Below are 9,498 nucleotides of genomic sequence, written 5' to 3'. Positions count from 1 at the left end.
CAAAGCACTGAGCTGATCTCCCTGTGCTATGTGGCTGCTTCCCACTAGCTATCTATTTTACATTTGGTAGTGTATATATATCCATGCCACTCTCTCACTTCATCCCAGCTTACCCTTCCCCCTCCCCGTGTCCTCAAGTCCATTCTCTATATCTGTGTCTTTATTCCTGTCCTGCCCCTAAGTTCTTCATAGCCATTTCTTTTTTTTAAGATTCCATATATATGTGTTAGCATACAGTATTTGTTAGTAGTAGTGCTTTTAAATAACCTGACTATCTCAGCAGGAAGTTGGTATACATGAGGTGGCATCAATACCTATACCATACTCAGAGTGCCATCTGGGAGTTCTCAGGAGAACTTCTCGTGAAGGCTCATGTGTCAGCCTGGGCTGTTGCAGGTGACTTCACTCTTATGAGTGTAGACTGCCACCTGTGGTTTTCAGTTCTTGGACGTAGCCATGGGTTGAGTGTCCACAACCACTCCTCTGCCTCCCTTTAGCATTGCAGCCCAAGTATGAGCATAGACTTTTCCTCTAATATTAGACCAGGCTATGAGTTTATTAAGACTTGGTTGATGACTGAGGATTGCAGAGGGACTTCCACACAGAGAATAACTTACAACCGACCTCTTGCCATGGCTGTTCTTAGACCACCTGGTTCCCAGTCTGTCCTCCTGGGGCCTCTGTAGGACTGCTTTTCTGTACAAAACCCATTCTTCCCATTTAAGGAAGAGGCCAGGTTTCCTCTACTACCCAGAAACACCTCAACCATGCCTCCATTCCCCAGAGTCTAGGCCCAAGTCAAGGTTCAGAGATAGGAAGAAATTTCCTTTTCAACCCCATTTCAGGCCTGCCTTCCTTATATTTTATTCCCATCTTTTACCTTTAAGGATGATTGATTGGTGTAGCATCTACTTCCTTTAGTGGAGACTCCATCCCCACTCACACAGTATTGACCTTACCTTGTGTCTCCAATAGTCTGTCCCTTTAAAACACAATAGAGCAATGTTTCTACAAGGTAGCGTATCGATACTTACTGCTATGGGTTAAATTGTGTCCCTCCAAAAGATGTTGAAGTTCTAACCCCCAGTACCTGTCAATGTGACTTTATTTGGAAATAGGATCTTTGCAGATTATCAAGTTAAGATGAGGTCATTAGGGTGGGCCCTAGTTTAATATGATTATATTTCTTCTTTTATAGTTTCAGAAAAAAAAGAAAGCTTCTTTTTTAGAAAAGAGTGATTATCTTGGGAATGAATAGTGTTTTCAACAAATGGTGCTGGGACAACTGGATTCCCATGAGAAAGAAAGAACAACTTGGATCCTTACCTCACACTACTATACACAAAAATTAACTCAAAATGGGTCATAGACTCAAATATAAGAACTAAAACTATAAAACTCTTAGAAGAAAACATAGGAGTAAATTTCTGTGATCTTGGGTTAGGAAATGGTTTCTTAGACATGGCACTGAAAACATGAGCAACAAAAGAAGAAATACATTGAGCTTCATCAAAATTAAAAACCTTTCTGCTTCAAAGGACACCACTGATAAAGTAAAAAGACAACCCACAGACTAGGAGAAAATATTTGTGAATTGCATATTTGATGAGGGATTTGTATCCAGAATATATAAATAACTCTTACAACTAAATAATTGAAAGACAAAAAGCTTAAATAAAACGGGCAAAGGGGGCTTCCCTGGTGGCGCAGTGGTTGAGAGTCTGCCTGCCGATGCAGGGGATACGGTTCGTGCCCCGATCCGGGAAAATCCCACATGCCGTGGAGCGGCTAGCCCCGTGAGCCATGGCCGCTGAGCCTGCATGTCCGGAGCCTGTGCTCCGCAACGGGGGAGGCCACAAAAGTGAGAGGCCTGCGTAACGCAAAACAAAACAAAACAAAACAAAAAAACGGGCAAAGGGCTTGAACAGCTATTTCTCCATAAAGGATAAATAAATGGTGAATAGTACATGAGAAGATACACTAACATCTTTAGCCATTAGGGAAGTGAAAATCAAAACCACAATGAGAAAACCACTTGATACCTAACAGGATGACTAAAATTAAGAACACAAGAATAAGTATTGTGAAGATGTGGAGAAATTGGAAACCTCATACATTGCTGGTGGGAATGTAAAATCATGCAGCCATTTTGGAAAGCAGTCTTGTAGTTCCTCAAAAATTTAAACATAGAGTTACCACAGGACCCAGAAATTTTACTCCTAGGTTACCCAAGAGAAATGAAAAAATATGTCCACACAAAAACCTGTACATAAATGTTCATAGCAGCATGATTTATAACAGCAAAAAAGTGGAAACAACCCAAATGTCCATCAACTGATGAATGGACAAGCAAAATGTGATTTATCCGTACAGTGGAATATTATTCAGTCACAAAGAGTGAAGTACTGATAGATGCTACAACATCAATAAACTCTGAAAACATTATGCTGGGTGAAAGAATTCAGACACAAAAGAACACATATTGTATGATTCCATCTACAATATATGAGTTATCCAGAAAAGGTAAATATACAGAGACAGAAAGAAGAGCTGGGGGTGGGAGGAAGGGATGAGGGTTGACTGCTAAGGGGTATGGGATTCCTTTTCGGGGTGAGAAATATGTTCTAAAATTATATTGTGATAGTTGGACAACTCTGTGAATATACTAAAAACCATTGAATTGTATACTTTAAATGGGTGAATTTTATGTATGTGAACTGTATCTCAATAAGACTTTTTTTGAAAAAAGAGAACCATATTCAAGTGTTCAAAGAATATTTCATTTCAGGCATATAGATAATAATACAATGACCACTCATATACTTAACATGCAGCTTAATAAAGAAAATCCTACAGATGTAATGGAAACCTCTTGTGTATTTTTTCTTGATTCAATTAACCTAACACCACCTCTGGAAGTAACTAGTTTGTTTACTAGCGGTGAACTTGATATTTATCATTTGTTATTTCTTAAGTGTTTTGGCCTTTTGCTACATTTGTATTCATGTATATATATATATATGAAAACATGTATTTATTCATAAACAGTATATGATACTGATATTCATATATTACCCCTTTTACTTTTAACTTTTCTAAAGGTTAGGTAGTTCAGTTTTAAGCAATACCTTGCATAGGACATCCATGGTGTAATTCAGGCTGGGTTTCCACAAGCCTTGTGGGGATCTTCTTCCAGAAGCCCGAAGAGAGGTGAAGGTCATTCTGCCTACAAGCTACAGGATCAGACAGGAATTTAGCTCCTTGAATGATGGCTGCTCCATTACCTCTACTTCTCAGTGGTCTCCAAGTCCTTTTTTTTTTTTTTTTAAATTTATTTTATTTTATTTTTTTTGAATTTTATTTATTCTTTTATACAGCAGGTTATATTATTAGTTATCTATTTTATACATATTAGTGTATATATGCCAATCCCAATCTCCCAATTTCCAGTTCTTTTACGAGATGTTTCAATATGGTTAACGTTCCACTGGAGAGCTCTGTGTTTCATATATTCTAGAAAAGTGTGCACTTTATTTTCTAGATCTGTTCTATTAGCAGTTAGCAGAAAGAGAATACTCCCATCACTTCGTCTTCTGGTCCCTGAGTCTAGCTATAGCAGCAAAGGATCCCAGTTCTGTCACTGAGAAGACCTGAAGCAGGTCATTTCTACCTGGGAAGTCCTGAGCATGGTGGGGTGCCCTTGCACTTCTTTCCCACTTGGCGCTAGGTCCTCCATGGGTCTATCTGTGCTGATAGGCCTAGAATCTCTGCAAATTTGTCCCCTACAAACATTCAGGTCAGAGAGAGCGTCCCTCACCATGTCAAATCTGTCTACCAGACTCTGTGTAAAGCACGGAGGAGGGGGAGGAAGAGGACCTTCCAGTGTGAGCACATCCAGGGCGGAGCTGTGGAGCTGAGCCCTCCTCTGCCGTCACTGGGTGCTGGTAGAGAGGAAGGGAGCAGACAGGTCAGGAGCAGGTCTGGGAAACGGAAGAGAACAAGGTGGCACCCAGCCCTGCTGAGATACTCCCTTTTGGCCTGTGCGGCCACCAATCCTGCCCTCAGTCACATCCCACAGTTATCTTGAATGCAGCCAAGTCCCATTCCTCCCACCATAGCAGGCCTGTGAAGCTGGCCCTTGAGATGCTTCAGTGAGGAGATAGCGGAAGCGAAACGAGAAAGCTGATTGGCCCTGGGCTCTTAGCAACAGGGTCGCCTGACCTTCAGGCAGGAAAATGCAAATTAAAATAGTGACTTTTAAAGAGAGGGACATGGGTAATATATTTTGATGCTGACAGACTTTCTGCCTTCAGAAGAAAAAAAAAAGCAAGTCCAATAGAAAGGAAAGGTCTTGAAATGTTTTTAGAGGTGAGTTAAAACAGCTTTAAGTGCTGGTGGTCTTTTGATTGCTCCCTTCCCCCATCCCAGCTCCTGGAGGAGAGAAAACCAATGGAAGCCCAAGACAGTATTTAAAGCAAAGGAAACAAAGAAACAACTAAATCTCCTTAGGTACTTCTGGTGGTCTGCCAGATTCTAGAAATTTATTAACTCAATTTCTTTCTTCCTCCTGTGGAACAGGCCTCTTGAAATACTCATCCTTTCCGGACTCACATGTGTCTTCCTTCACCTCTTTGCCTGTGCCTTGCTCCTGCCTGGAAGGTTTTTACTCCCTCTCTAAATGTCCCAGGCCCAACGAAAATGTCCTTTTATCCTCAAATGAGGATTCTCCTTAATTCTCCATGTTAAGAATAAACTCTCTTTGTATTTCCCTAGTCCTTTATCCTTTATCTCACATCATCACTCTTCACCTTCTGCCTGGTGATGAGGCTGATGTGTGCACAGCCTCTCCCTATGCCACAGCTCACAAGAGCAGAATTCCTGTGGAATTCACCTTTATATCTCCCGGAGCAAGAAACACTGTGCCTTGCGTGTGGGCCATGAGCAAACATGTCTTGTCCGAGTTGATTCCTTTTATAAGTCAGAAAAAAAGTGTCTTCTAATCTTTTGACGAACTAAGAGAAGCATGTCCCCAGGATGAGACTGACCTGCCCACGTAGAAGTCTTTCAGCACGGTTTGCTGCTTCAAACGACCAACAAAAACCCCCAAACATCAAAGCCAGTAAAGCGTCTCCATTGGTTTTCCGTCTTGGGAGCAAACTTCCCTTCACGTGGCTCAGCTCTGTTTCTGCCTCACGAGGAGCCGGTCCACTTCCCAGGCAGAAGCAAAGCGCCTCCTGACACAGTCGAGGACCAGCTCCTCTTCCCTTTCTGCTTGTGGGAGTTGCCTCTGGGCACTGGAGCTGCTTGAGGAGCTCAACAACTGCCTCTCAGATGCCCAGTGGATTCTGAAGTCCTTCCCCATGGTGGTTGCTGTAAGGAAGAATGAGTTTCTGTTTTTCTCAGAAGATATTCTTTCTGACTGGAGGTTTCCCATGTGCTTCTGGTCTATTCTACTTGTCTGTCATTTGCCGACAGGTTGCCTGACTCCTCAGTTTTTCATATAAATAAGTAAGTAAATATTGATTTGTTTATTGGCACGTTTCCCATTACCAGACCAACAGCGAATCCGTCAGAGGTTGTTATAAAATGTCAAAGTCTCACTCTGTAACATCCCACTAAAAAGATTCAGAAATAGGAAACAGAGAAAGCTTCATTGCTTCTCAGTCTAGGAGGATTTAACAACTCACCGTGGGGAGACCCAGGTTTGTCAGTTTCTTCACTGAAAAGGTGGGATTAGATCAGATTATTCTCATCTATTAATTTTTCCCCTCAGCACTTTTAGGCTATCTCAACTAGTCTGCAGCGAGACTGTAGGACATGGGTCATATAGGTCCAAATGTGAAAAAGTGAATAAATCTCAGGCTAGGAAGGGAATATTAAAAAGAAAATGTCAGAAGCAGAATTTGTGAATTCATAGAACCATAATTACATTTAGAACTCCAATTTGGGATATAAAAGGCAAAGATCAGATGGACCACTATGTTCCATTTTAATTCAATATAGCTCAGGATTCCCCACGTCAAAACTCTCAAAGTCCTTTGCCAAAAAAAATCTGGTCCAGTCTTGGCAGTCTCTAGGCATCTGAATGGATGATCATGCTATGCCTAAGAAATCTTTATCTAACTCCTCCCATTCCCATTTTTCCCAGCAAGACACTCCCAGCCACAAGATGTGGGCTAAGATGAGGAAGGAGGGACCCTTAATATAATCCATGCTAAAGTCTAGTAGGGGATCCCCAAACCATGCCTTTCCATTCTGGGTTATGCTAGCCCTTGCGCATAGCTTCTTCTCGTTTTCTGGTCCAATTTGAGGCTGTTCCATACTGTTGCCAAAGCTGCCAATTGAAATCTCTTCCATTAGTGGCTGGTCAGGTGTGGCTGTTACTATTTGAGAATTTCAACTGTCCCTCTGAAAAAATTTTTCTGTCGCCCTTCCATAAGGGGGGTAACAGAGCTCACCTGGGATGTGCTAGGACTTTTTTTGCTGTTTGGTGGATGTAGGACTGATTGCTGCGGTGCTGCTCTCTGGAACTAGCCTTATACAAAACAACTTCATTTATCCCAGCCCAATCTCTCGCTCCAGACTCTTCATAAGACAGTGCTCAGTTTTATAGATTTTTATTGTGTCTACAGTTTGAAATTCCTCCCTAGGAGTTGATAGAGAATAGCTCTTCATCATCCTGACATTTTGAGTACATCCCAGAACTCCGGAGCAAGTCTTCCCTGGGGAGCCCTCGCTTCAACGTTCTCCATAATAGAGGAGTTATACATCCTTTAAAGCAGGGGTCCCCAACACCCCCGGCTGCGGACCGGCACCTCCTGCTGTGCGGCCCTGTTAAGAACTAAGAACGGGGCCGCACAGCAGGAGGTGAGCAGCCGGCAAGCCAGCGAAGCTTCATCTGCGGCTCCCCATCGCTCGCGTTACCAGCTAACCCATCCCCCCCCTCCTCCCCGGTCCCTGGAAAAATTGTTTTCCGTGAAACGGGTCCCTGGTGCCAAAAAGGTTGGGGACCGCCGCTTTAAAGCACCCAACTGGTCTGGTCCCTAAGTATTTCTCAAATAGCCTCTTTGATTTATTCATTAAAGCTTAATTGAAGGACTCTGGTTCTAGCCAAGATAGAAAAGCTCCATTTCTAGTCTTCCCTCTTACAACTAAAGAAAACCCAGACATAATACAACAAACACGGGGAGACTCTGAAAGGTGGAAGGAAAAATGTATATTGCTTCCAATCTCAGGACTTGAGGATAGACACATGGTGAATTCCCTGGGCTTTCCTCCAGTATATCTCAAACTGCAGGGTGCTGGAGAAACCTTCAACCTGGAACCCCTAACAGGCAAAGACAAAAAAAAAGCCCCAGGATTCTTCTATCTCTAGTCAAAAGACCAGGAAAAGAGCAGCCTAGTAGAACGGAAAGTCTTTTTGATAATACCTGGCTCACTCCAGCCAAAAAGCCAATAAGTTGGAAAACCAATGATCAATTTGTGGTTACAGATATATAAAGTACAAGTTGACACAGGGGGGAAGGGGAGGGTGGCACGAATTGGGAGATTAGGATGGACATATATACACTACCATGCATAAAATAGATAGCTAGCGGGAACATGCTATAAAGCACAGGAAGCTCAGCTCGGTGCTCTGTGACGACCTAGATGGGTGGGATTGGGGGTGGGTGGGAGGGAGGTCTAAGAGGGAGGGGATATAGGTATACATATTGCTGACTTATTTCATTGTACCGCAGAAGCTAACACAACGTTGTGGAGCAATTATACGCCGATAAAAAAAATAAAATAAAATTATCTATCTATCTATATATATAAAAAAAGTGTGAACGAAGAGAGATAAGACTGAAAATGTAAGCAGGGCGTACATGTGGAGGACCCTGAGTACCAGATGAAGCATCTTTGTTAAAAATCTTTGGACTTTATCTTGTAGATTTAGAGGCACTACAGACATGATTTAAGGAAATAAGAAGTTTAGATTTGAGTTTTAGGTGGATCGCTCCAAGGGCTAACTCCAAGTGAGAGATGAGGAAGGCTTCCATTTGGGCAGGGGCATTGGAGATGTGGAGGTGGAGAAAGATTCCAAAAGTTTAAGCACTTGGTAACTGGATGTTGAGTGTAATGGTGAAAAAAAACAAGTGTCAAGAATGACTTCTAGGTTTCTAACTGGGTGACTGTGTAGATGGCATGTCATCGACTGAGATAGAGAGCACCGGGAATGAGCTTGTTTGGAGGAGGAAATGTTGAATTCACCTTTGAACATGGTGAGTTTGAGTGCCTGTGTGTCACCCAGATAGAGAAGTCTGCCCACATCATCACCCGCCCAGGTCTGAAGGGAGCTGTCCAGGGGGAAGAAGTAGATTAGAACCCAGTTAACATGCCACTGATACCCTGGGGCTCAGAGTCCTATGCAGATGAGTCTGGGGCAAATGGTCATGACTCACCCATAATTTTCCCCTGGAGCTCAGAGTTAGTTTGTTCAACCAGGGCCTTTCCATGGTGCTACACATCTAAGTTTTTGTTTTTGTTTTTTTAAAGGACCTGGGCAGCCAGTATTTATATAGTACATTTAATTAGATTAAATTAAACTCTCAGGGTGCTCCCGTCTTAAGTTGAGCCCTTTGAACAGAGGTAAGAATTTTTAAGATGATCAAAATGGGAGCAACCTTACTTCCCCCAAAATTTCCCCCTGATATTTGGTGGGAGAGGGAATGAATGAATCACTGCTGCAGACATCTTACATGAGAGCTGGAAAGGACACTAGTTTTACTTTTAGTTGAGTTGAGGGAAGAAGGGAACTTTTGCCTACAGGAGAAGGGATGGTGGCCAGAAACAGCCTTGACAATGTGTTATTCTCTGATGACTCACATAATCTTGAATCAGTTTGGATCACCAGGCTCCTCGACAGAGACAGCCAGCAGCATCTGGACCCACAGATCAGCAGACATCAAACTAAGAACTCAGGAGTTCGGCTACCAAAACTTGCAGAAACTCCTTTGTGTACAGGAGCAGGGAAGGTATGATTCATACCCACAACCCTAGATAATAAAGGCAGTCCCTGGGAAAGGACACAACCTCAGGCCCCATAGCCCCACAGAGGTGATGCTAAAATTTAATTAATTACTCATTAATGCTATGACTTAGTCCTGAAAAGAGATAAGGTGGTTGGTAGTGAATTTAAGAGATGTCTCATGATGAGGGAGAATAGGGTGGGGAGGTTTTAAAATTAAGTTGGTCATTAATGATTTATTAGGCTCCTGTAATTTGCTAAGCTCTGCGGTGGGTGCATTAGAGAATATGAGGATGCAGAAGACACTGTCCCTACATTCAAAAGGTCTACAGTGTGGTGCGAGAGAGAGATGTACACAGGTGGAAGTGAAGTCTAGAAGATGCTGTTAAAATCGTTCCATGCCCTTAGAAGTTACAAAGGAGATATTCAAAGGCATTGTTTAGAATTGTTAGAATACTTATATTTATGTAGTGATTCTCTTCATTTTA

Source organism: Mesoplodon mirus (assembly GCF_964341445.2).
Source record: "Mesoplodon mirus genome assembly, chromosome: 6".
Classification (NCBI taxonomy): domain Eukaryota; kingdom Metazoa; phylum Chordata; class Mammalia; order Artiodactyla; family Ziphiidae; genus Mesoplodon; species Mesoplodon mirus.
This window is presented reverse-complemented; position numbering follows the sequence as displayed.